This window comes from Scyliorhinus torazame, chromosome 5, assembly GCF_047496885.1.
Source record: "Scyliorhinus torazame isolate Kashiwa2021f chromosome 5, sScyTor2.1, whole genome shotgun sequence".
In the NCBI taxonomy this organism is placed as follows: Eukaryota; Metazoa; Chordata; class Chondrichthyes; order Carcharhiniformes; family Scyliorhinidae; genus Scyliorhinus; species Scyliorhinus torazame.
In genome coordinates this window covers 229,281,430-229,308,024 of record NC_092711.1, presented here as the reverse complement: position 1 = coordinate 229,308,024, position 26,595 = coordinate 229,281,430, and the positions used below count along the sequence as shown (strand labels likewise).

The 26,595-nt window shown below is 42.8% G+C and overlaps 1 protein-coding gene across 4 annotated transcripts in view; it reads left to right on the top strand.

The window, feature by feature from the left end:
* Nucleotides 1–26,595, top strand: part of diaph2 (diaphanous-related formin 2) — a 983,399-nt gene that overhangs the window by 947,393 nt on the left and 9,411 nt on the right. The window contains exon 28 of one of the 4 annotated variants that reach the window (XR_011946649.1): nt 4,125–4,216. The exons of the other annotated variants lie outside the window; for them this stretch is intronic. The gene's annotated coding sequence lies outside the window, so the exon portion shown is untranslated. The remainder of the gene's footprint in view (nt 1–4,124; nt 4,217–26,595) is intronic. 4 annotated transcript variants of the gene reach the window in all.

Here is a 26,595-nt window from a genome sequence, read left to right as displayed (position 1 = left end):
GTCTCCTGTGACTCGGTTTTTGAGGAACTCGGTCCAGCTTTGCAAAATGATGGGAATCCGAATGGACACATACATGCATATTGCAGGCTCACAGCCGTTACATATCATTAGTGAAAAAATGCACAGGGCAAGGAGACCTCTGTAATGTCAGTTTCATTCCTTTGAAAAAACGGTTGTCTTACTAACTTTGCTTTCCCAGAGAAATATAGCTTTCCATACTCCTTGTAGAATTTCATAATCGCCATTAGTTTTCTAGTCCTGAGTGATGACGTTTGTCCAGGTGATCAATTAGGAGGAATGTTGTCAAGGTATTTTTGGGTTTTGAACTGATGCAAGCTGCCAACAGATATGTATAATTACCTTGAAAGCTGGTGGTCTCTTGTGGAATGGTTTGATAGTGTGAACAAAAATAAGCTGAGACTTTGTATCAAAATGTGAAAGGCAGAACTTATGAAATGGAGGTAGCAAAATGAGTAGATTGAGAAACTGTTATTGTGTGAGTTAATTACACCTATATTGTTGCTGCAGTAAAACCCCTTAGCAACCAAGTGTACACAAGTGCCACCTGCCAATGAACCCCACTTGGTTCCCATTGATTTTTCAGTCCAAAAGACTTATTTATTTATTCATTCAGTCTCCGGTTTAAGCACCGCTGTGTTTTGAGAAAGTGGTGGTGAACTACCTTTGTGAATATAACTGAGTGGTTTGCTAGGTCACTTCAGAGGATGTTTAAAAGTCAAGCATATTGCTTTGGATTCACATATAGGCCAGACTGGTTAAAAATGGCAGATTTCCTTCTCTGAAGGGCATTAGTGAACTAGTTGTGTTTATACAGCAATGCAATAGTTTTGTGCTAACCATTACTAATTTTATTCCAAATTTATTTAAGTATTTTAATTTAAATTCCCTATCTGCAACCATCGAATTTGAACACACAACTCTTGATAATTAGTCCAATAACAGACCCAATATGCCACCATATCCAACACCCTGTACAGTAATTACAGATTTAATATCAATTTGCAATTTTCCTATTGTAAGGAGATTGTCCAGTTCCAACGGCATATGGTGTCACTTGAAAATTACAGTTGCAGTTCTGACAAAATTCATAACAAGAATCTGTGGCAGAGAATAATCTAAAATAATTGCTTGCTGTACCTGCATTAAGATATAAAAGAGTGGCAGCACGGTGGCGCAGTGGTTAGCATTGCTGCCTACGGCACTGAGGACCTGAGTTCGATCCCGGCCCTGGGTCACTGTTCGTGTGGAGTTTGCACATTCTCCCCGTGTTTGCGTGGGTTTCACCCCCACAACCCAAAAATGTGCAGGGTAGGTGGATTGGCCATGCTTTGTCCCTTAATTGGAAAAAATGAATTGGGTAAATTTTTTAAAAAGATATAAAAGCAATGATACACGGATTCCACTGATGAATAGCCTGTTGAAACATCACTAACCTAAACCTTATTCTGGGAGGAACTTAATGCTCCCCCTAGCCGATGGGGAATTTGGTGCTGGGGGCATTTGGTAATTAGGAGGAGATTCTACCACCTTCCTCCACCCGATTAAGTCTGTGGTGGACAGGCCTGTTGATCACCTTTCCACCCTGTTACGAATTGAGCTGTTTAAGTGGGCAATTAAGTGACTCCACTTCAGGATCTCATCCTGCTATCGCTGGTATTAGCCTAGCTGTGGGCAATCAGGTTCCTCTTGCCTGGAATACAACAAGCAAACCCTTGCGAGGTTACTTGTGGACTTCTGAGGTGGAGGGTTCCCATGGGTGGGGGGAGGCGGAGGGGGTGGGGGGTGCTATCCCGCTGTCAAAGGCATTCAAATGCATAATCAAGGAATTCAGCATTAGAAAGGGCCCACTGCGATCCATTCTCTGCTCTTGATGTCACATCACTGTGACCCCCCCCACCCCATGACTTCTTTCCATCACTACTAGCCTGTGGCCTGGGATCTAGCGAAGATACCTAGTCGTGGGTGGGTGTCGTACCAATACCAATCACCCCTCCACTGGCATTGACAGATTCTGACTGGCCAGCAGTTCTTGGTGAGTAGGACTTCTGCCTCCAAGGACCTTGATCCCAGGGAAATTCGGACACTGCCCAGCTAAGTGCCTGAGTGCAACTTAATGGTGTAGGCCTTCCCTAAAAGATGTGTTGCGGGGCCCTCGCCGGCTCTCCAGCTGCTGGACGAGACACCCATCACCTCCATTAAATACTGCCCTTTGTTTCTCTCTCCATCGATGCTACCAAACCTTCTAAGAGATTCCAGCAATTTCTGTTTTTACTTCAGATTTCCAGCATCTGCAGTATTTTGGTTTTGTGTTATGATGCAGTGATTATTGTTGGAGGGATCTAAAGAATAGCCTAACTATAACCTTACCACTAGCTAATGAAATCACATTCCATTTAAGAAAAAAATATGTACTTTTTGCAACCCCAAATCAATTGCCAGCTCCAGTAACAAACATGGTAAGGTTGCTGTGCCTGTTTTTCATCCACATTGAAGAAATATGAACACAGAAATTAGTGTTGCTGTGCCATTCATATGGCATCCCGCTAGTATCATTATTACGATAAGCATTAACCCTTTAAAACAAGTAAATTGATAGATAGCTGTTAAACTAGCAGACTGAGGAGTATTATGCTAAATGTTGAGTGTTTGTGCCATTAATATAAAAGTAATTTGAGTTGTACAACATAAATGGATCTAAAGTTAGCATGCAACCACAGTACCTTAACCTGCCCACATTAAAGACAATTCATTTTCGAAGAGTGTTTTAAGTTTTAATAGTTTTATTTAAATAAATCTTTCTATCCAGCAAATTAGTGGTTAAGTCTTGAATAACATCAAACTGTGTTGGGGCATTTAGTTCGCTGTCATATTTTTCATTTTTCATTTCATTTCATAATTAAGTCAGTAATGCATAAGTTGGTAGTTTCCATTTCATTCACTGATCCATGTATAGAGCACATATACAGATGTTCACGTTCATAGTGTATAGACACAAAGGAATTCTGGAATATACTCTGTTTCCTCCAAAGCATAATTAATTTCAAACATTTTATATAGCAGGAGCACACATTCTTATTCATTTGTTCCATGCCGTCAGGAACTCGGCCCAGCGGGGGCGGAGCATCGGGGGAGGGCCTCCGATGACATCGTAAGGCCGTCCTGACGGTGTGCGCCATACTCTTCGAGTATGCCGTTTTCAAGGGGGTGGAGCATCGCAAAAGTGGCGTCGCCCCCAATTTCAATGCAAACGGGATTTCTCAGGCCGATCGTGATTTCCCCATCGACGACCGGAGAATCCCGCCCATGAAGTTTGCGATCTTAATCATATTTTCAGATGGCTCCCAGTGCCAGGCAGTTTCTCATGTGAATTTGCACTTCTCGGCCATTTGATGTGCACACCTTAATTAGGAACGTCTGGGGTTTGTTCCCCACCACATCTTTCAGGTACCTCCCAGATACACTGTTCCAAGTTGTCCTTCGACGCAATGCTTATCTTTGTTCTGCCATTAACACATTCTGATCTTTAATGTGCAACTCTCAGCACCCTTCCTTGTAATTATCACCACCATTTACATTCCCTTTGTCTTTTTTGGCACAACATCTTTGTCAATCTCCGCCTAACACTGGCCTTCTATCCAGACTCCCCCCTCCCTCCCCCCCCTCCCCCCCCTCCCCCCCCCCCCCCCTCCCCCCGACACACACAAACACACACAACAGTATAACATCTCATCTTAATTCCAGTTCTCTCTAGATTTGGCAAAGTGTCATCCAGACTCAAAACGTTAGCTCTTTTCTCTCTCTTCAGATGCATCAGACCTGCTGAGATTGTCCAGCATTTTCTGATTTTGTTTCCTCCAGATACACCGCTGCGGCTCTGAGGTAACGGCCCGATATCTTCACTTTTCCATAGCAGTTAAAATTTAGATTTAAAAGAGAAGACATGAAAAAAATCAAATTATGAAGCTAACATTATTAATGAGCGACGTTGACCAAGTGTCATAAACATTGTGGCTGTCAGTGTGCCTAATATTTTGGGAAGAGAAGTTGCCATGTAACTTTAAAAAGGGATCAGATTGGATGATCACCAATTTCTGTCTTTAAAGGACATGGGGATCTTGCGAAAAGAGAACTTGGTGGATGACAGCAAGTCAGGACCTATTGTGATGTGAATGGTGGAAGGAGGCTATGTTAAGAAGTAAGTGTCCCTGGGACATTTAATCTATTTTACCAGTGGTATATGCTGCCAAGAGTTTTCGTAGTAAACTGTTGGCTCAAGAGAATTTTATTGTGCCTTAGCTATGAAAACTGGATTCTTGTGGTTACTTCCGTACCCTTTCGGACTGTAAATTATCACTACAGCCAAAAATCAGAGCCTTGGATCACATTTATTTCAAAATAATAATCAAGAATAATTATCTCCATGAGCACAGTGGAAATACATTCAATGATTCTAGTCAAGAGTCTTGTTTTACAGCATATAGATCCAATACAGCTTCTGAGCGCAGAGAATATTTCAATCATAACCTAGTGAGAACAGTCTGCTTGACTGAAATATTTGTACTTATTCAAAAAACATGCAGAGTAACATCCGTAGCCAAATATGTGTTCCAAATTGCACTTGCATCGTGTGATATCCAGCAAAGTTTTTAAGTGGTGCTCTTGTGCAATCAATGTGCAATTTTCTGCAGTTTAGTATACTCGGGTTTGAAAAGGATTGTCTAAGTCTGTACATTCCTGACAAGTGACCAGTGGCATCTCCAGCTGTTTTAAGTATTGTCATTAAGAGCCTAACCGACTCTTCTAAATGATATAGAAATAAAGGTCTACCTTTGACAGACTATTGTGACAATAAGCAATTCTGATTATTGTCCTTCAACTATAGCGGAGTATGTGGATTGAAGATGTCATTTTAGTGTGTTTTCTGAGCATCTCATTAATTACTCATGAAAGTATCAGATCAACATTTTGGACATTCTGTGAAATGTAAATCAATTTTTTGTATTTCCCTATCGCTTAATTTAGAATTCAGACTTGATGGTGCAAGAAGCTGAACCTTCTCTGATTTTGTGAGACACCAATATAAATTGAAGAAAGGGACTAAAAGTGGTGCAATGCTACATCCCACGGAAATAACATTTTATTTCTGTATCCGTTCAATATGACTTCCCAAAGCATGTCCACCATCAGCAAGGTACAAGTAAAGAGTATGATGGAATACTCTGCAACTCTAGCGCTCAAGGGAACCTAGGGTGGTGCAGTGGTTAGCACTGCTGCCTCACGACGCTGCGGACCCGGCTTCGATCCCGGCCCGGGTCACTGTCTGTGTAAAATTTGCACATTCTCCCCATGTTTGTTTAGGTCTCATCCTCACAACCCAATGATGTGCAGTGTCGATGGATTGGCCACGCTAAATTGCCCCTTAATTGAAAAAAAGAATTGGATACTTTAAATTTTTTTTAAAAGTTCAACACCAACCAAGACAAAGCAGTTCCCTTTATTGGCACCCTATCTACCACCTTAAACATTCACTTCCTCCACCAACAATATACAATTGCAGCAATTTGTACCATCGACAAGATACGCTTCAACAAGTTACCAAGGCTCCTTCGACAGAACCTTTCAAATCTGCAACCTCTACCACCTGAAAGACAAGGGCAGCAGATGTGTGGGAACACTACATGCTGCAAGTTCCTCTCCTATCCTTACACCATTCTGCCTTGGAACTTTACTGCTATCCCTTCAATGTCACTGGATCAAAATCCTGGAACACCCTTTCTAACAGCACTAGGTATACCTACATCACATGGACTGCAGCATGGCTCACCACAACCTCCTTGAGGGCAATTGTGGATGGGTAGCAAATGTTGGCAAAGCCACTGATGCCTACAGAATTATAAATTTGAAAGGTCTTCTGTGTTTAGTTATAACTCATTAATTTAAGAAAGGAACCTTTTTCCACATGCCAGTTAGGAGCAACATTTGGTTTAGTTACTAATATGCTTCACAGCTACCCAGGTAATGGTTGTAAAATGATTTGAAAAGATTTCTATGTAGATAGTAAATCAAAGCCCATGGGCTGGATACTCCGCTGGCGGGATGCTCCGTTTTGCAAGCAGCCCAGGAGTTTCCCGACGGCGTGGGGCTGCTCCAGAATGGGAAACCCCATTGACCAGCCGGCGTAACGGAGCATTCCGCCGGTGGGATGAAACAGAAATATGGCACGGCGGGTGGAGAATTCAGCCCCATATGTATGGAATGGCTCAGAACATCTGATATTCAATCTGTGTACGAGATACAGTTCCAACTTTTACTTTTTGTAAATGGATAGAGATTAGATGAGAAATGTCAGATATCTAGGGTCTGGCATGCTTTTGACTAGCTTTGCATTGCGGTCTAAAATATAAACCGTTACACAGACAAAACCAATCACAGGAGCTGAGTGCAGTGCAGAGTATGATGGTCAATTGCTAGCGCCATCAAAGAAAAGGACAATAATTAATGCCAATAATTAATAAACCAGGGGCTGGTTTAGCACAGGGCTAAATCGCTGGCTTTGAAAGCAGACCAAGGCAGGCCAGCAGCACAGTTCAATTCCCGTAACAGCCTCCCCGAACAGGCGCCGGAATGTGGCGACTAGGGGCTCTTCACAGTAACTTCATTTGAAGCCTACTTGTGACAATAAGGGATTTTCATTTCATTCACTGTAATTTATTAATATTACTCTGATACAACATTTACAATCACCACAATAAGGATGAACTGCAATCAAAGTGGTGTGTATGTAGCGTTTGATTAGGTTTAAGATGGAATATAACACACTAATTATACAGCAAAAAAAAATGATAAGTCGTCAAGGTCCCTCATGGTAGACTAGTACAAAAGGTGAAGTCACACGGGATCAGGGGGGAGCTGGCAAGGTGGATACAGAACTGGCTAGGTCATAGTTGCAGCTGTATAGAACCTTAGTTAGGCCACACTTGGAGTATAGTGTTCAATTCTGGTCACCACACTACCAGAAGTATGTGGAGGCTTTAGAGAGAGAAGAGATTTACCAGAATGTTGCCTGGTATGGAGGGCATTAGCTATGAGGAGCGGTTGAATAAACTCGGTTTGTTCTCACTGGAACGAAGGAGGTTGAGGGGAGACCTGATAGAGGTCTACAAAATTATGAGGGGCATAGACAGAATGGATAGTCAGAGGCTTTTCCCCAGGGTAGAGGGGTCAATTACTAGGTGGCATAGGTTTAAGGTGAGAGGGGCAAGGTTTAGAGTAGATGTACGAGGCAAGTTTTTTTTACGCAGAGGGTAGTGGGTGCCTGGAACCCGTTACCGGAGGAGGTGGTGGAAGCAGGGACGATAGTGACATTTAAGGGGCATCTTGACAAATACATGAATAGGATGGGAATAGAGGGATATGGACCCAGGAAGTGTAGAAGATTGTAGTTTAGTCGGGCAGCATGGTCGGCACGGGCTTGGAGGGCCGAAGGGCCTGTTCCTGTGCTGTACATTTCTTTGTTCTTTGTTCTTTTGTCAGTGCTAGACCAGATTGAGCAGGGCAGCTGACATGTGCAAACAGATTTCTTTCTTCTCTCTTTTTTCATCTCAGTGCCTCATGTCTTCATGGCTTTCAAAGTACGCAAGAGTGTTAGCATGGACCTCCCTTAGGGAGTTTCTCTCCACTGCCAACTGCACTGAGGCGTCCCAACTTTAGACCCTTTTATCAGTGGTGGATTCCTGGACAGATTATTGTGAGGACCTTTTTGCCTTATAAAGATTTACATTATTTGAAGATAACCTATAAAATGTTGTGCGCTCTGTCTAAACCATTAATGTTATCTACCTACCCTTTACCTTATTTAGCTTTCGCACAATCAAGCTGTGGCCTTGCATCATCCTTTCTTTATCTTGTCTCGAGCTGTTTTCCATGGACAGTCCCATAGCTCCCTCGAATACTATCCTCAGAGACTTAATTATTCATATTGCCTGTTAATGAGCTGTTCATAATAGTAAGCCAGTCAGTTCTACGTTCTTATCAGATTATTGAGCCATGGAGCGATGTGCTAAAATAATTCCTATTCTATTCTTACACACTAATTAACTTATATTGCAGCAAAGTCCTAATTAAGCAAGGTTAAATGAAAATCCAAAGCAGCTTTGCAGAATAGTTGTTTGTTATAAGTATCTATCCAATTGCTCTCTCACTAGGCCTCACCTCATCATGGCTCCTTTCCGGGCTAGGTACAGCTGTCTTAATCTAAAAATAATTATTCCACAGGTTTGTTTCGAGAGAAACAAAAACTTATGCATTTTCCAGGAAAATGACATTTGCAGCACTAACCTGTTCCTATACCTATTTCAAGCTGATTATATACACTAGGCATTTAACTGATTTCTAATAGTACTAAGATTGTAATAGATATTAGGGTAGATATAATTAATTAATGAGTCCAAATCATTACAGTACAAAAGTCGTTTGTGTATCACAGTAATTTGTATTAGCTGGGTTTTGTTTATAATAGTTATGCTCAAGTGTCCACAATTACCATTTGGCTGAATAAGGTTAAATTTATAGCTTATAATTAATGTCCTGACCAAGTTGGCAGTTTTGAATCCACAGTTTAAGCCTTTGATGGCTGCAACAACATAAAACTTTGTACTTGTTTATTTAAATTCCTCATTTCTACCCGAGGTAATAACACCTGTGATCATTGCCTGTTCCTTCTGACGTAATTTTCTCATTCTATGATTCTCTGTTATTAAATATTAACTTTCTATCTCACTCTTTCTCCTGGTAAAGTGTTACCTAATGGTTTGATGAACTTAATAAGTTGCTTTTGTCAAATTAAACACTTAATCTTAAGAACATAAGAAATAGGAGCAAGAGACAACGTAACGCCTGTTAGGCCTGTTCCGTCATTCAGTTTGATCATGGCTAGGCTTCAATTCCACTTTCTCAGTCACTCCCCATGTCCCATGATACTCAATGGCATTACCACCACTGAATCCCCTGCTATCAACTCCTGGAGGTTACCATTGACCAGAAACTAGACTGGCCATCTAAATACCATGACCATAAGAGCAGGTCAGAAGCCAAGAATCCTGCAGTGAGAAACTCACCTCCTGACTCCCCAATGCCTGTTCACCATCTACAAGGCATAAGTCAGGAATGTGATGGAATACACTCCACTTGCCTGGATGAATGCAGCTCCAACAACACATCAAGAAGCTTGTCGCCATCCAGGACAAAGCAGCCCAATCCACAAACATTTGCTCCCTCCAACACCAGTGCACAGTGGCAGCCGTGTGTACTATCTACAAGATGCACTGCAGGAACTTGCCAATTCTCCTCAGACAGCACCTTCCAAACCCACAACCACTATCATCTAGAAGGACAAGGGCAGCAGACACATGGGAACACCATCATCCGGAATTTCCCCTCCACGCCGCCCATCATCCTAACTTGGAAATGTATCGCCATTCCTTCACTGCTGCTGAATCAGCATCCGGAACACCCTCCCTAACAGCACTGGGGATGCTACACCTTATGGCTACAGCACATGGACTACAGTAGTTCAAGAAGGCTACGGTAGCACAAGTGGATAGCACTGTGGCTTCACAGCGCCAGGGTCCCAGGTTCGATTCCCCGCTGGGTCACTGTCTGTGCGGAGTCTGCACGTTCTCCCCGTGTCTGCGTGGGTTTCCTCCGGGTGCTCCGGTTTCCTCCCACAGTCCAAAGACGTGCAGGTTAGGTGGATTGGCCGTGGTAAATTGCCCTTAGTGACCAAAAAAGGTTAGGAGGGGTTATTGGGTTACGGGGATAGGGTGGAAGTGAGGGCTTAAGTGGGTCGGTGCAGACTCGATGGGCTGAATGGCCTCCTTCTGCACTGTATGTTCTATGTCATGTTCTATGTCTAAGGCAACTCATTACTACCTTCTCAAGGGCATTAGGGATGGGCAGTAAATGCTGGCCTAGTCAGCGAATCCTACATCCCAAGACTGAATGAAAAAAACGTGGATTCACTTTAAGGTGCTGTTTGCTTCAAACAAACAGATCGCAGAGACAACGAATGAGCAGATTTTAACTAATAATGGAAGAACATAATTGTTAGATGCTAAAAATGGCCCACAGAGACACTCCTAAATATGTTGCATCAGCTCAGACAGGAGCTATTCATATTGATAAACTTGATAAATCTGAACTGACCTAAAACAAACAATGATTAAAAACACTTGACAGGCCATCCAGGTTCTTTGTTTTGACTTCCTACAAATCTTTAGTCAGTTTTTGAAAATCGTATTTATTCTTCCAGTGTTATAGTGTCAACCAGAATTTAGCAGTGTAATTTAAAAAGCACCTTAGCGGGTTTTTCCACACACCCACCCCATGCCCCCACAGCATGTTTCGTGGAGGCAGCCTGCAGTGGGCTGTCAATAGGATTGCCCGTTCTGTGCATCGCCTGCCACCGGGAAACCCGCAGCAGGGATTCGCTGTCAGTGGGGCCGGCGAGAACAGCCAGAAAATTCCAGCCCTTATGTCACTTTCCTTGCAACACAATGTCAGTGTTAATGTATTTAAATTTGATTTCATATCTTGGTTTGCTATAAAGTCTCCTTCGTCAAAGAACATTGGAACTCTAACAAGAAGAGTAACCATTTTGCATGATTCTAGAACTTGAAGTGAAAGAAAGAGGTGGAAATTGGATAGTTGAGGTGGATTTGAATGCTGTTATTTGATTCTATTCATGATATAGGACATACCCCAACAGTGTTTGTAATCCTGATTGCTCAGGCACCAACTCAGTTTCCCTTTTTTTCATTCTTAACATTGTATGTGGAGATTAACTGCAAGTATTTTCATTGGAATTGAAGCTTCAGAAAACAACATTCAGATATAATGCAGTGATATGATAACACCAAGGCAATTCCTCAATATGAACAGAAAATGTCTTTGTGGTCCTGAGGATGTTGACCCCTATTCTTGTGAGTGCTATTCTTGCATTCAACAGTCAACGTTTCAGCCTGGGAGAAGAGAAATCTGATTGAAATTTGTTTGAAATAAAAGATCTCTTTTTATCTGAGTGTAGGATTTCCCCTTGAGTAAAACGATCCAAGTAAAATGCTACACAGCATGCAACCAAGATGCTCCTGTCCTTGCTCTTCAGAGAGATGTGGAGATAAATTCAACAAAAAATTGTTTTTGAATGTCTGAAAAAACAGCCAGATTTCTGTCATTGCATTTTCAATGAGAACTTCAATTTTGAATGTGTTACCATAATAAGGAGAGCAATTTTAGACCTGCATAATCATTTTAAGGAGAAACTTCTCAAATAGATACTAGTTCCATCATCATCTCTGGATTGTTAAGAGGTATTACAGGACATTTTCTGGCTATGTTGCTTTTTGTGGCACAGGGGATCTCTTTTTCCCAGAAAAGCAAAGAGATCCACACTTGAGAAATGAGTCAGGCAAGTGATTCACTATCTGGTTGACACTGACAAACATATACCTGATCTTCCAAAATACAACTTGGATGATTGCTTGAATAAATGTGTAGTCTCTGGAGCCTATTCTAAAACAACACTAAACACATGACTGGTCGAAGTAAGGAACTATGGTGGGCAACTTGAGGAATTGGTTGGGGCATTCTGCAACACATAGTCATTTTTAATTGGTGGAATCAGATTAAGACCAAGATGCAAAATATTGTGTTTAATATCACTTAATGCTAACGCATATCTTTCAGGCTAAGGAACAATAGACTGGATTCTCCGCCGGCGGGATGCTCCATTTTGCCGGCAGCCCGAGAGTTTCCTGACGGAGTGGGGTTGCCCCACAATGGGAAACCCCATTGACCAGCCGGCGAAATGGAGCATCCCGCTGGCGTGCTGAACCAGAAATCTGGCGCAGTGGGACGGAGAATCCAGCCCAATAAGTTTTATAGCTTTTATTAACTGCTTCACATGTGAAAATTTATAACTGGAAGCATCTTTATTGATGTATTTTTTTACTATTGATGTCTTGGAGTTAAAAATCAGCTTTCTTTCACAGTGCTATGGTATCTACTGTAAGTTATACAACAGCACTATTTTAGCCTTGATGTTTAATTTAGTAGGAAAAATAAGGGACAGCAGAATTATCTTATTACTTTCTCTTGCAGCCCACTCAGTGCTATTTTACCTTAATTGATATCGGCACCTTTCATACAGACTTATACACTTCCCAGTAACTGACTTTATGGGGGGTAATTTTAGCTGATTCCATTCTATCATTTTGCCACCAGCTGAGTTAAGTTGTAATTACTGCCTTGTTCGTACCTTTTGTGATATTTGGGGAACACTGTTGGGTGATCTGACTTGCTCCCAACCTTTTTATCTCTTATATACAGAAAAAATGCACCTATTGATGAGACCATAAAGGAAATTAGAATCAATAGTGCTCCCATCAGCATTCCCAGGTTCTCTTATGCTCACAGGGTTAACTATAGGCTGTATTCCAGACCACTCAATGCATGACTAACAATCAAGCAAGCACATCTAAGTAGTCTTACCGCACCCTGGGCTATTGCGCGGTCAATTCTCGCCCCACTTGACCTGGACTCTCAACATAAGTGAATTAACCAATAATTGTTAGAAAAATACCTGAAGTCTTTTCTTGACGGCCCAATAATTGCAGTCACCATGTTTGTAAATGTGAACGCAATTACTTTTTATTAATAACAAGAACTGTAATGAAATCTGCAGCAAATACAACTGGTTAACTATTATCTAATTCCTAAGGCATTAACTTGCCTTCCGCCTTCTGTACATACGCACAAGACAGACAAACAAAGAGGAGAAGAAAAGAGTAAAACAAATAAGTAAAACGGAAAAGGACTCTTTGTTTTAGATGGTTTTTTGCCAGCACCTTACTCTTCTTCAAACTCTACTTTCATAGAATCCCTACAGAGCAGAAGGATGCTATTCGGCCCATTGAGTCTGCACCGATCCTTTGAAAGACCACCCTACCTAGGCCCTATCCCCCATCCTATTCTTGCAACCCCACCCTAAGGGGTAATTTAGCATGACCAAGCAACTTAGCCTGCACATCTTTGGACTGTGTGAGGACATTAGAGCACCTGGAGGAAACCCACACAGACACTGGAAGAATGTGCAGGTTACTGTCCACACAGACAGTAACCTGAGGTCAGAATCAAAGCCATATCTGTGGCGCTGATGCAGCAGTGCTAACCACTGTGCCACTGTGCCTCCCCCCCTCCAAAGGCTTGAATGTAGTTTCAGAAATACAGAACTCTCAGGCTTTCTGGTGTGAGAGAGGGTCCTGAGGCGGGATTCTCCGACCCCACGCCAGGTCGGAGAATCGCCGGGGGGGTGGAGTGAATCCCGCCCCCGCCATGTCCCGAGGTCTCCGCCACCAGAGATTCGGCAGGGGTGGGAATCGCGCCGTGTCAGTCGGCGGGGGCGGGAATCGCACCGCGCCGGTCGGCGGGCCCACCATCGCCGATTCTCCGGCCCGCAATGGGTCGAAGCCCCGCTGCTGGGATGCCTGTCCCGCCAGCGTGGATTAAACCACCTTTTGAACGGCAGGACAAGGCGGTGCGGGCAGGCTCTGGGGTCCTGGGGGGGGGGGGGGGGGTGCGGCGGGGCGATCTGGCCCGGGGGGTGCCCCCATGATGGCCTGGTCCGCGATCGGGGCCCACCGATCCACGGGTGGGCCTGTGCCGTGGGGGCACTCTTTTTCTTCCGCCTTCGCCATGGTCTTCACTATGGCAGAGGCAGAAGAGACCCCCTCCTCTGCGCATGCGCTGGGATGACGTCAGCAGCCGCTGACACTCCCGCGCATGCGCCGACCCTCGTCGCGCCCGGCGAAGACCTTCCAGCCCCGGCTGGCGTGGCGCCAAAGGCCTTTACCTCCAGCCGGTGGAGCGGAAACCACTCCGGCGCGGGCCTAACCCCTCAAGGTGCGGAGACTTCCGCACCTTTGGGGCAACCCGATGCCAGAGTGGTTCCCGCCACTCCATTACGCCGGAACCCCCCCGCCCCGCCGGGTAGGAGAGAATCCCGCCCCTGGTCTTTGTTTGCAGCCTGCAACGGCTTTCCTGTATATTCATTTAGGTTCTCTGCAGTTCCAGAATACAGCACTCACAGTCTTTCTGGTGCAAATGCGGAGGAGAGAGAGCCCGTGTCTCTCTCCTTCCAGGAGTGAAACTGAGCTCCTTGGGACTCTCAAAATAATTCCACTAAGGCAGGATCTGATCACCACCTGCTATCGGGCAGAGTACGACCTTTTGGGCCAGTTCATTGGCCCCAGCCAATTAATCAAACCGAGTCCCATCTCATCTCTGTCTCTCTCTCTGGTGCTGAAAAATCTAAAGTTCCTTTACAGATTAGCAGAGAAGTGTAACTTCTGGATTCCTCATTTTCTCTGCTGCTTGACTTAAAGATACGTGTCCATTAATCACCCACCCAAGGATCAAAAATGATAACAGCAAAATAAAAGAAAGGGGAAATGAGGGAATAAACAGCAAGGACCCTTACAATAATCCTAGCATCATGGGTATTTGGGTATCCACTGGCATTGAGTCCGACTAAATGAGATGTGTATTAACATAATCGGCGATACAAAAGGCAAATTTAAACTAGTAATGTGACATTTTTGGCATCGCAGTTATAATAGCATCCCGAACTGTCAATATGTATTATTAAATTATTTTAAACACAGCATGACTTTAGGATGCAACAGTAACTAAGTTAATTCATTTTGGCAGCGTTTTATCATTTCCCAACAAGAAGGCTGCGAGTGGATCTGCCACTTGGGTCGATGAAATTAGTCAGTTGTCACCTGGGTTCTTACGAAATGAGGTACGCCACTTCTGTCGACATTAAGTGCTTTGCCATGCTTGAGTCACAGTCATATTTACTTTTCGAAGAGTGGCCTGACAGTGTTCATGGGAACATTTACATCCTGGACAAGGCTAGAATTCTGCCGAAAGGAAAATGCAAAGTGACATAGATGTAAGAAGAAAAGGAAAAGTACAAAAATCATCTCCATTTAAACAATGAACAGACAGCACATTGGTAGTCTTTTGCAGCTAGGATATCTTGCTAACCTCGGAGGGTGGTTTGGTTACTTAAATGAAACAATTTAGTTTCCCAAGAAAGTGGTTGGGGAAGCAGAACTGAGTGCACCCAAACTTTCAATATGCAAGGCCATGAGAATGGCTCCCGTGTCATCTGTGGAGTAGACTCATAAAGTTGCTTCTATGAGAAAGAAGTGTACAGGCGGGGGGACTTATCGGTTATTTATTAGTGCACATATAAAGAGACATTGGTTTAGCACAGTGGGCTAAACAGCTGGCTTGTAATGCAGAACAATGCCAGCAGCGCAGGTTCAATTCCCATACCAGCCTCCCCGACCAGGTGCTGGAATGTGGCGATTAGGGGCTTTTCACAGTAACTTCATTGAAGCCTACATGTGACAATAAGCGATTATTATCATTATTATTATTATCATCAAAGAGACATTATTGACACCGCTGCTGGGCTGTTGAGCTAGGAGCAATATAGTAAATCTAAAACCTGAGCAGAGATTGACTTCTGGGGCGGGATTCTCCACAATCAGCGTGATGTTCGCCGACCGGCGCCAAAAGCGGCGCGAATCAGTCCGGCATCGCGCCGCCTTGTCCCCGCCGGTAAGGGACCCGGCGGGGGGTCGGAGAATCCAACCCCTGGTCTCTTTCTTCACCGCTGTCAGAAGTTTAACATTAGCTTTATATTAAAATTATGATTTTTACACGGAGGTTGACGGAGCCACAGTGCTGATAAACTAACAAACATAAGCATTTGTCAGGAGTTATTTGATTCTCTCAGAGCATCTATACTCACTGAGCATATATGTGATTTGTTTTCAGTGACCCTACAAAGCTGCATCTTAATCTTGTTAAAAGCATATACTCAATCCCAGTGTAAAAAGACTCGTCAGATACAAAGTGGTACAAAATCATTTGGGTCCGGCTCCTTTAAAAACAAGAATTGTTAAAAAGGTTTTTTTCTCCTTTCTTCGTTGCTTCTTTTAAATGTCCTAAGTTCTGTTTCAACGGCATTGTAAAAACCAGAACCCTTCATCTGTCGAACTTACAAGAATTCCCTGTCAAATGATGGAAAATCAAATCAGGTGGAACCTATTCGAAATATACTGAAAATCAGGTAAAATCAAATAGCAATTTTAAGAAGACAATGGATAGTCTTTCTTTCTTGATAGCCCAATGTCATGAGTATTTCAGTTGTGCCCCAAAACCTTCCAAGTCTTTCTTAAATCTTCCAATTAGCAATATTGTGGGATCCCTTAAAGTGTACATCCGTATGATCTACATTAAGGAACTTAAATCTTTAAACAATGGTTCAATTCAGTTAGAAATGGTGGAGTATTTATTTCTTTATTTTTTATAAATTTAGCACACCCAATTCTTTGTTTTCCAGTTGAGGAGCCAAGTTTTAGCTTGGTCAATCCACTCCGCCTGCACATCTTTGGGTTGTGGGGGTGAGACCCACACAAACACAGAGTGGTGGAATGTATTTCAAAGTGAAATCTTGGCTTTAAAATACATATGAAGAAGGGCAGCATGGTGGCGCAGTGGTTAGCATTGCTGCCTCACGGCACCAAGGTCCCAGGTTCGATCCCGGCTCTGGGTCACTGCATATTTGGGTATGCAGTGTAAACTGTGGCCACATTCATATTGCGTATTGCTAATTAAAATATTATTTGCGATTTTATTTGCATAAGATGTTGATGTTTATACAGAAGGATTGGCAATTGGACCCTGTGTTTGGCCATGTAAGCTATAAGAAATAACCTTTCTATGTTTGGAGTTATTAATTTGGGCAGCCAGTGGAGTGGATTCTGACTGAATTGAAACGTTAAAGAGAGAATTTAATCTATTCCTCATTTAATAGAAAGTAAAAGAATAACGCTTTGGGGCAAAAAGATTAAGTAAAAAAATCTAGATGCCAGAATGAATTGTCTGGAAAGAGTAGATTTTTTCCTTCGATATTTCTAATGCTGTTTCTGTGCATATTGAAATATTTTTCTAAGAAATGAAATGTACCTAATTATAATGCAGAACATTAATGCTCTGCTGTGTGAACTGATAGCATATGGACTTTTGGATAACCCAACAGACACTGATCTCCTAAACGCAGCCATGTTGAATGAAATCTTCATAGTTTCACTTGAAGGTGGGACATGGAGTAAGGTAGGATGGGAGGGTTTTGAATGGGTGTGCTGACGAATCTCGTCCCCCACCCCCCTCCCCTGCCTCCCCTCCAGCTGATCATGCAGGAGGTGGAGTGGAAGCAGAAATTTCTGCACTCTGTAGTATAAAGGGTTAACATTAAATATGTAAATAGATGGTCTCTATCATCAGTGATGTAAGATCACATGACAACAGAGTATGCTGAGAGATAGTTCTATGTGAAGCCTCGTGCCAAGCCTTCTACTGTGCATAAGGATTTGGATTTTGTTTATTGTCACATGTACCGAGGTACAGTGAAAAGTATTTTTCTGCGAGCAGCTCAACTGATCATTAAGTACGTGAAAAGAAAAGAAAATACATAATAGGGAGGGCAACACAAAGTACACAATATAACTACATAAACACTGGCATCGGGTGAAGCATACAGGGGTATAGTGTTAATCAGGTCAATCCATAAGAGGGTTGTTTAGGCGTCTGGTAACAGCGGGGAAGAAGCTGTTTTTGAGTTTGTTTGTGCGTGTTCTCAGACTTTTGTATCTCCTGTCCGATGGAAGAAGTTAGAAGAGTGAGTACGTCGAGTGCAAGGGGTCTTTGATTATGCTGCCCGCTTTCCCCAGGCAGCGGGAGGTGTAAATGGAGTTAATGAATGGGAGGTAGGTTTGTGTGATGGACTGGGCTGTGTTCAATACTCTCTGACGTTTCTTGTGGTCTTGGGCCGAGCATTTGCCAAACCAGGCTGTGATGCAGCCAGATAGGATGCTTGCTATGGTGCATCTGTAAAAGTTGGTAAGAGTTAATGTGGACATGTCAAATTTCCTTACTTTCCTGAGGAAGTAAAGGTGCTGTTGTGCTTTCTTGGTGGTAGCGCGACGTGGTTGGACCAGGACAGGTTTTTGGAGATGTGCACCCCCTAGGAATTTGAAGCTGCTAACCATCTCCACCTCAGCCCTGTTGATGCTGATAGGGGTGTGTGCAGTACTTTGCTTCCTGAAGTCAATGACTGGCATTGAGGGATAGATTGTTGTTGCTGCACCACTCCACTAGGTTCTCTATCTCCCTCCTATATTCTGACTGATAGTTATTCGAGATCTGGCCCACTATGGTCATATCGTCAGCAAACTTGCAGATAGAGTTAGAACCAAATTATGCCAGGCAGTTGTGTGTGTACAGGGAGTATAGTAGGGGGCTAAGTACGCAGCCTTGCGGGGCTCCAGTATTGAGGACTATTGTGGAGGAGGTGTTGTTGTTTATTCTTCCTGATTGTGGTCTGTGGGTCAGAAAGTCGAGGATCCAGTTGCAGCGTGAGGAGCTAAGTCCTAGGTTTTGGAGCTTTGATATGAGCTTGGCTGGGATTATGGTGTTGAAGGCGGAGCTATAGTCAATAAATAGGAGTCTGATGTAAGAATCCTTGTTGTCGCAATGCTCTAGGGATGAGTGTAGGGCCAGGGAGATGGTGTCTACTGTGAACAGTTGCGGCGGTATGCTAATTGCAGTGGATCAAGGCGTTCTGGGAGTATGGAGGAGATGCGCTTCATGAGCAATCTCTCAAAGCACTTCATTACGACTGAAGTCAGGGCCACCGGATAGTAGTCATTAAGGCACTTTGCCTGTTTCTTCTTTGGTACCTTCTTGAGTGTGATGATGGTCTTTTTGAAGCAGGTGGGGACCTCGGAGCGGAGTAGGGCGAGGTTAAAGATGTCCGTGAGCACATCTGCCAGCTGGTCCGCGCAGGCTCTGAGTGCACGACTAGGGATTCCGTCCGGACCCGTCGCCTTCCGAGGGTTCACTTTCAGGAAGGTTGATCTGACTTTGGAAGCTGTGATAGTGGGTAAGGGTGTGTTATGGGCTGCTGGGGCACTCGACAACGGTTCGTTGGTTTCCTGCTCGAACCGAGCATAGAATGCATAATTAGTAGAATGTTCAATAAAAGATAAAGTTTACCACCAGCCTTTCCTTCAGCAGTTTCTATTAGTCTTGACCAAGGATAACCCCATCTGAGGACGGCAACAATGATAGCAGACACACCAGACAGTGACAGGTAGCCAATCTGCTCAATTAAGTGTCCAATTGTAGACTGAGTGGGCATGTCCCAGGATTTTATCCAGCAGTGGACAATCTCCTGCTGAGGAAAAAGCCTGAGAGCGGCTTATGGGCAGCTGGCCAGGATGCCTGCAAGGCTACCTACACATTCTCCCCACAAGAACCACATGGATTAACATGCACAGCCACAGTCTATCAAGGTTTGTCCATGATTGTGGTGGTGTGTTAGCTTTGGCCTAGTTTATAGGAGCTAATTTGTCACCTTTCCAGAGCTAATTTTGCATCAATTGGAAGGACTTTCATAAATTCCTCCTAATGCGACAGCACCCACTTCTGTTGGTGGTGTTGACATCCTTCCAAGGCCTTCCTATTGGGCTGAAGCCTTAGGAACCCACCTGCCATCCTTAATTGGACAGCGGTCATAGAAGCAACCACTCAAGCCACCTTGCAGCAAATTGCACCATTAGGCACACTGCCAGGCATTATGTATTTGAGTTTTTAAGGATGTTAAGATTCTCCCCATTGAATCCACTCCAGACACTTCCCTGGAAGGAAAAAGAATGAAATGTCTGAGCTATTTTCACTTTCTAACCACTGATCTCAGGACACCAGTGGGAGAAAAGGAAGATGAAGACCAATAACTTGAACAGAGTTTTTCAAAACAAACGACTAATCTACCAAAGCAATAATAAGATGAGGAGTGCTCGAGAGAAAAAAACCACAATAGATTTACAGTAAAACTGGGTGTAAATTAAATCTCGATATTATCCTTAAAGCAATTAAGCAATTGTTGGATAACCAAATGAAGTAACTGACTTTGCCCATTTCCTGAGGATAAATCTATTTTACATTTTGAATGCTATTTCTATAGCCTAGTGAGAAGGCTGACTTTATTCTGATAGAACCATAATCTAAAATAATCCAGTTTGAAATGATCATAATGACAGTGTCCAACAGTCATGCAACCTAATTATTTATCAAGTGCCAATACTAATTTGCTTCAGGTTATATGCAAGTTTCTTGATTCATTGGAAAGCTAGGATCTGTGTCAGATTGCTGGATAGTTCATCGTTTGAAGTTGCTGTTGTCGTGTTGGGTGTTCTGGTCTACAAACAGGTCAACATGGCTGGAGATGGTGTCACTCTATTTCCTTAACAACTCAACTGTAAGAACATACTGTAAGCTTGGGTACGTGCATTACCAGCTTATCTGTGGACCCTGTCCTATCACTATCTAGGTGAGGTACTCAGCACATGGTGAATGTCTGAGAGGCAGGCTGTGAACTCTGCTCTGAGCTGGCTGCTGCTAGAATGAGCAGGAACTCTGGTGTCCCCTGTCTTTATAGTGCGTGTGCTCTCACTGGTGATTGGCTGCGATGTTGTGTATGCTGGTTGGTCCTACTGTATGTCCATCAGTGTGTCAGTGTGTGTGTGATTGCACCATGATATGCTGATGTATATCATGACAGCTGTAGTTTTGCACAGTCTGCCCTTTTGTGAAGTTTACTCAACATTTCACCATTGTGTTGAAGTGCCATTATTTCTCACAGCGTGAGGAAAAATAATAACATGGTCTGAAATTTTCATCCATCAGACGCGCATATTTGGCAGGTCCGGAAGCAAGCGCGAATCATCCATCCAGCAGCAAGCTGCCCCGGAAGGCGATTTCACACTGGCTGGCCAAATAATGGGCAGCCAGCGTGAATCCCACACTGGGAAAGGCTCCATGTTGCTGGTGAGAGCAGAAAGAAGGTGGCTCAGAGAAAGGGGAGAGTGGAGGCTGGCACTTCGAATGTGCTCTGTAAGGGAGAAAGCTGCTGCGGTGCTGTCACAGGGAGCTGAAGACCTGTTTAAGAAAACAAGAATTGCGATGGAAAAATGCTGCAAAGAGTGCCTTGGCAGCACATTCAAGCACAAAGCTCCGTCCCCAGACACCTTTTAAAATTTTACCACCCTGGATCAAGGTTGCAGCTAAAATGTAAAGGCCGCCAGGCAAATCAGCAAACAGGACAGGTAAAAGTGCATTGAGTTGACCCTTTAATGGGCTAAATTTCCTGCTTGATTGCTGGTGGGTGTGCTTCCAAATCTTCTGCATGCCCGCCAACCAAAATATTGTACGAGTGCGCAATAATGTTGGGACATATGCCTTCCATCTTCTCGAGCAATTTCACACCCGCCCAAGTAATGTTAAATTCTGGCCCACCTTTCAGCAGTTACTCTGGGCTTTACGCTTTTGCACGTATGTTGTATAAATAGGGTACCATAAATTATCGAATACGGGACCTATTCAACTTTTGGGGAAAGCTCATAATTCACTCATGTTTTAATGCTCGAGTTTTCAGCTCTTCCCAGCTTATGAATTCTACAATTCCCCATTGCATTTTTTCCATTTTCTTTGTAACGGTCTCATTTCAGTATTTTCAATTATTTGTAAAATTGATTCAACGTCATTTCCCCTTGGTGTGTTTTGGCCCTGTACTGAAAAGACAATATGCAAAATTAGGTGTCAGCAAATTTGATTGCATCAACACTTCCAATATTGATTGCATAAACACATCCAATTATTACTCCTATCGTCTAAGATACTAGTGCAGAACAAATTATAAACTGTTATAATTTTTTATAATTTTATTCAGTATTTTGTTGCACACAAATGATTACATGTATTCAGTAGTTTCAATGGATGCATCTTTGTTTTCCTGCATCAGACATTGCACCCTCTTCTCCGAAGGGGGCTAGCTTCTATTTGGCACTTTTTTAACAGCTTAATTTAGAAATTCAGGTGATGATAAAATATGCATTTTACAACACTCTTGTTAGTATGGTAATCTAAGAGACCACGTGTGAGATTGGAGGGTTTTATTCATTTTTGGGGGAGAATATTGTGTTTTTATGAAAAGAAGGCTGTATGTAAATGATTTAATTCAGCTGGGGAATGGCTAATGAAGAACATTTGTCTGCAAAAGTTGAGGAATGGAACAAGTGAAGTTTCTAAATGCATGTATTTGTAATGAAGTGGTTTTATTGGGAAATAAGTTTAAAAATTTTCATTGGGAGATAGAGAGTGACTTAGTTTTTTCAGCTACTAGATTTCAAATGTGAGTAAAATGCTTTCACACCTTGCAATGGTTAAGTAAACAAAAGAATCTGTAAAATTTTATTTGACCCAAAAGGAAACATGTTATGCATTTTTATAATTTGGAACAGTTAAGTTCAAAGAAGTGTTGACAACAATGGAATCAATGATGAGAGTGAAAACTAATGTCAGGAGAGACATTGGGGTGATTTTGTTGCTGGCTGTGTGTGAAAAACCTCCTGAAAACAGTTGGGGACAGGGAGAAGGTGAAGTTTGAATTAGCCATCCAGTCATCCTAGTAAAGTCTTGGGCTGCATAAAGCAGCCTTGTTCTGAAGTTCTTGGATTTCCACAGCAGAATGGAAGTGAGTTTGAGAGGTTATCTGGTATGCCTTTCCTAAAGTGTCAGCACTTTTGCCTTGGGGAATATTGGTATAACGTTAGAGGAGGCAGTGGCGTAGTGATATTGTCACTGGACTACTAATCTAGAGACCATGGGTTATTCTTTGGGGACTGGGGATTGAATCCCACCACGTAAAACGTGAATTAAATTTTTTAAATCTTGAATTAAAAGTCTAATGATGACCATTAAACCATTGTCAATTGTTGTACAAGAAAAAACCCATATGGTTCACTAATGTCTTTTTGGGAAGGAAATCTGCCATGCATACCTGGTCTGGCACACTTGTGACTCCAGATCCATAGCAATGTGATTGACACTTAAATGCCCTCTGAAATGGCCTAACAAGCCACTCATTTCAAGGACAATTAGGGATGGGCAATAAATGCTGCCGTGCCAATGACAACGAGATCCGATCTGGAAAGTAGTTTTCAAAATTATTGAATTTTATAATTAAGCATCTATTCGGGGACTGTTTCCTCAAAAGTGTTTACTTGTGGGTCTGACCAAATGGGGAGTTGTTTTGTGGGGTTGGGGTATTTTATCTGTGTAACTGTAATCTATATGCTTAGGTTTTCCTTTCTTCTTGTTCAAAAATCTTTTATGTTTATTTTTAAAATCCAAGAGGTGGCACAGGGGTGCATTTTCTTATTTTAAGAATACAGGAAAAAGGGAATGGTCCACAAGTCAAGTTTCCCTCTGGAATTTTATATGTTCTGCAATTAACATCTGCTGTGGTCATAACAACTGGTTGCACATTCAAGTGCAGTTCACAAAATTTGATTTGTAACAGATAGTAACTTAATTAGGCAAGTTACTTACTACAGATAGCTGCATTGTGCATCTGTTCAGCAGGCATAATGTGTTAATCTTCAAAGCCAAAGCTTTGGACATGAAACTTCTGCTAAACATTTGTTTAATTTCACAGTGCTGTATTTTGTTCATTTTCTTCCAAGCTGTCTGCTATTTTTTGCAGAGCTTTTTAAAAAATTTACCGTTAATCAGTTGTGCTTTTGGTTGTGTAGGTTTACCAATTTGCAGGTTCTTCAGTTTCAGGTTTTTCTGTCAAGCTTATTCTGTGATAGTCACATTGGTGCAAATACATAATTGCTGCAAATAGCTGTGATCCTAATATTTATTTTATAATTTCTGGCAAACTTTTAAAATTTACTACATGAGCTCACTGAAAAGCAGTCCCCCAATTCCTGAATGCAACATATCCAACAACTGTAGAAGTAAAAGCTTTCTGATTTATACATGGTACTTGCTGACCATTCATCACTTTTCCAGTAAGGAGAACAAGGGACATATTTTAGAGAGGTTATTTTATGTGCTTCCTTTATTAATGACATCATCATAAACAATGCACTTTATCAGAAGTAGTATATCACAGATTATTCCAGTGAAGGTGGAACTATATCTTGTATTCTTGTATTGTTCCATGGTCATAACTCAATGGAGGCTAATAGAACCAATGTAATCTTGTGAATTAGCTCTAAAATACTTAGCCTTAGGTTACAGAAATGATATGTTTGTTGCAATAATGCTTTTACATCTTGGCTTCGGGCATTGCAAGTCAAATCAATCACTTTTGTAGCCTGGAATACCTTGACACGGATAACCTCAATAGAATCCATTGTGCAATGTCAAATCCCCAGTATTGCTGGCAGTGATATAGTTAATATTAATGGATCACTGATGACATGATGTTGTCTAACCTTGACACTACATGAAAGGGAGACAGCAAACCTTGCCTCGGATTTCTACCATTTCAATCTTTGTTGCTCAGCTGCTTTTGCTTTTAACAGTCACCGTGCATTTTTACCACTCTGTGATTCAATCCCCAAAGGTATCGGAAGTGCGTTTCGCATTCACTTAGATTCACAATATGTAGACAATTGTAATTGGGATTTCTACTTCATAAAAGTCCAAGGGAATGTGTAGCCATCTGGGATGGCCACGTCCTGATTACAAAATGCCCACCCGCAAAGAATGCAGGGAAAATTGGACAATGCTAAGAAACAAGCAGGTGCAAGCTCTGTCTGTTGATTAGAATCTTAAACGCTCAGAAAGGACAGAAACTACCAAACGATCTACATACTAATGGGCCATCTCCGGGGACAAAAGGAAAATATTTAGATACACAATGTTAGGACAGACTCCCCGGCGCCATAAGAAGCTGAGACAAAGCAGACTGACAGTCACCAGGACACGTCCAGCGATCAGGGAACCACCCCTCTATTGGAGGAAAATCGATACAACTGATTGAGAAAGACCCAATTAGTTGAAGCCAAGTTCAAGGCCCGCCCAAAAGCGCGCGAAGCCCTTTTCAGTATAAGAGGTATCACCCAAGGGAGAATCTTCCTCCTTTGGCTTTGGCTCTCACCGAAGAGAGAGACCTGCCTAACAGCTGCACCAAGTGAGTCCCAAGTCAACGCACGCTACGAGATAGACGCTCCTAGTTGCTACCCTGTAAACAGCTCAACCCAGCAGCCTCCGAACCGAGCAACGGCATTGTTCCCCTGACTCAGTGGTCACCCGAAGTTAAGTATAGGCTTTAGTAATAGTGGTAGTTTAGTTTGTAGAGTTTATGCATGAGTAGATTTGACTGTGTGTAAATAAATGAGCATTGCTTTTGAACTTACTAACTGGTGTATCGAGTCATTGATCAGTATTCGGTTCTGAGCCTTGTGGCGGTGTCGAAAGATACCTGGCGACTCTTGAGCAAACATGATTAAACAGAGCCCAATTAAGAGCCAACTAAAAGTTAGCAACATTTACAGGCGACATCTGACGGGACTCGACTTACAAGTGGCCTAACCACTCCGAGAGAACCCAAAATTTGAACTGAGAATCCAAAAGGGAACAGAAAAACCACAAGCATCAAAACAGTACTGATCAAGCCTCTGAGATTCGGAAGTGTGTTAATGCGTGCGTACTAACAGGGATATAAGGTAAACCTGAGAGATTTTGTTGCGAAAAACTGTCGGGAGATTTGTAGGCCGGAAATTAGCGTAAGCCGTACCCGTGTTTACATCACTGCTTTATCACCCCCTGTTCCAAATTCAGTAGAGATCCTAGATAGAGAAAATGGCAATGAAGGCAATGGAACGCCTAATGAACCCCCAGGAATTCGAGGTCGCAGCGACCAGCAGTAGAATAGGACAGTGCCCCGTTTGGGAAGAAGAGATCAGGAAATATCTCAAAGGGAAAGGATGGCCCCTTTGGAGTGAATTCTGCATTAATGAGGAAACAGGACCCGGGAGTATGGGACATACTTGGTGGGAGAACCTGTCAGAGATCCACAAGAAGAGCTTAGGGAAAGCTCACAAGCTGATGACAATCGTGTCCTGTTTGGCACAATTGCGAGGCACAGAGGAGGTTGTTAGGACACTCCGTAGAGAGGTAGAGGAGAGAGACAGAAGTAGTGAGGTAGACGTGAGTGAGGTAGAGAAAGAATCGAGATCTGAAAGAGCAGTTAGCAGCGAGGGACAGAGAGGTGGATGATGCCAAGAGGACACATCAGTCTTTTCTCACGCATTTGAACAGTTTTCAGACATAATATGATATGGCCTACCAGGACACGCAACGTGCGGTCTTGGTAAGACCAGAGACAGAACAGCAAGTTGAAAAATTGCAGAAACAGTGCAATGATTTAAAAGCAGCCCTATGAGCACTCCATACTTCCACAAAGGAACAAAGGCAGAGCTCAGTAGACCATGCAAAGTGCCGGAAGAAATTGCAGAATTGCAATCTCTGCTGTCCATGCAAAATGGATTTCAGAGTACATTCGGACCCCAATTAGATCAAGAA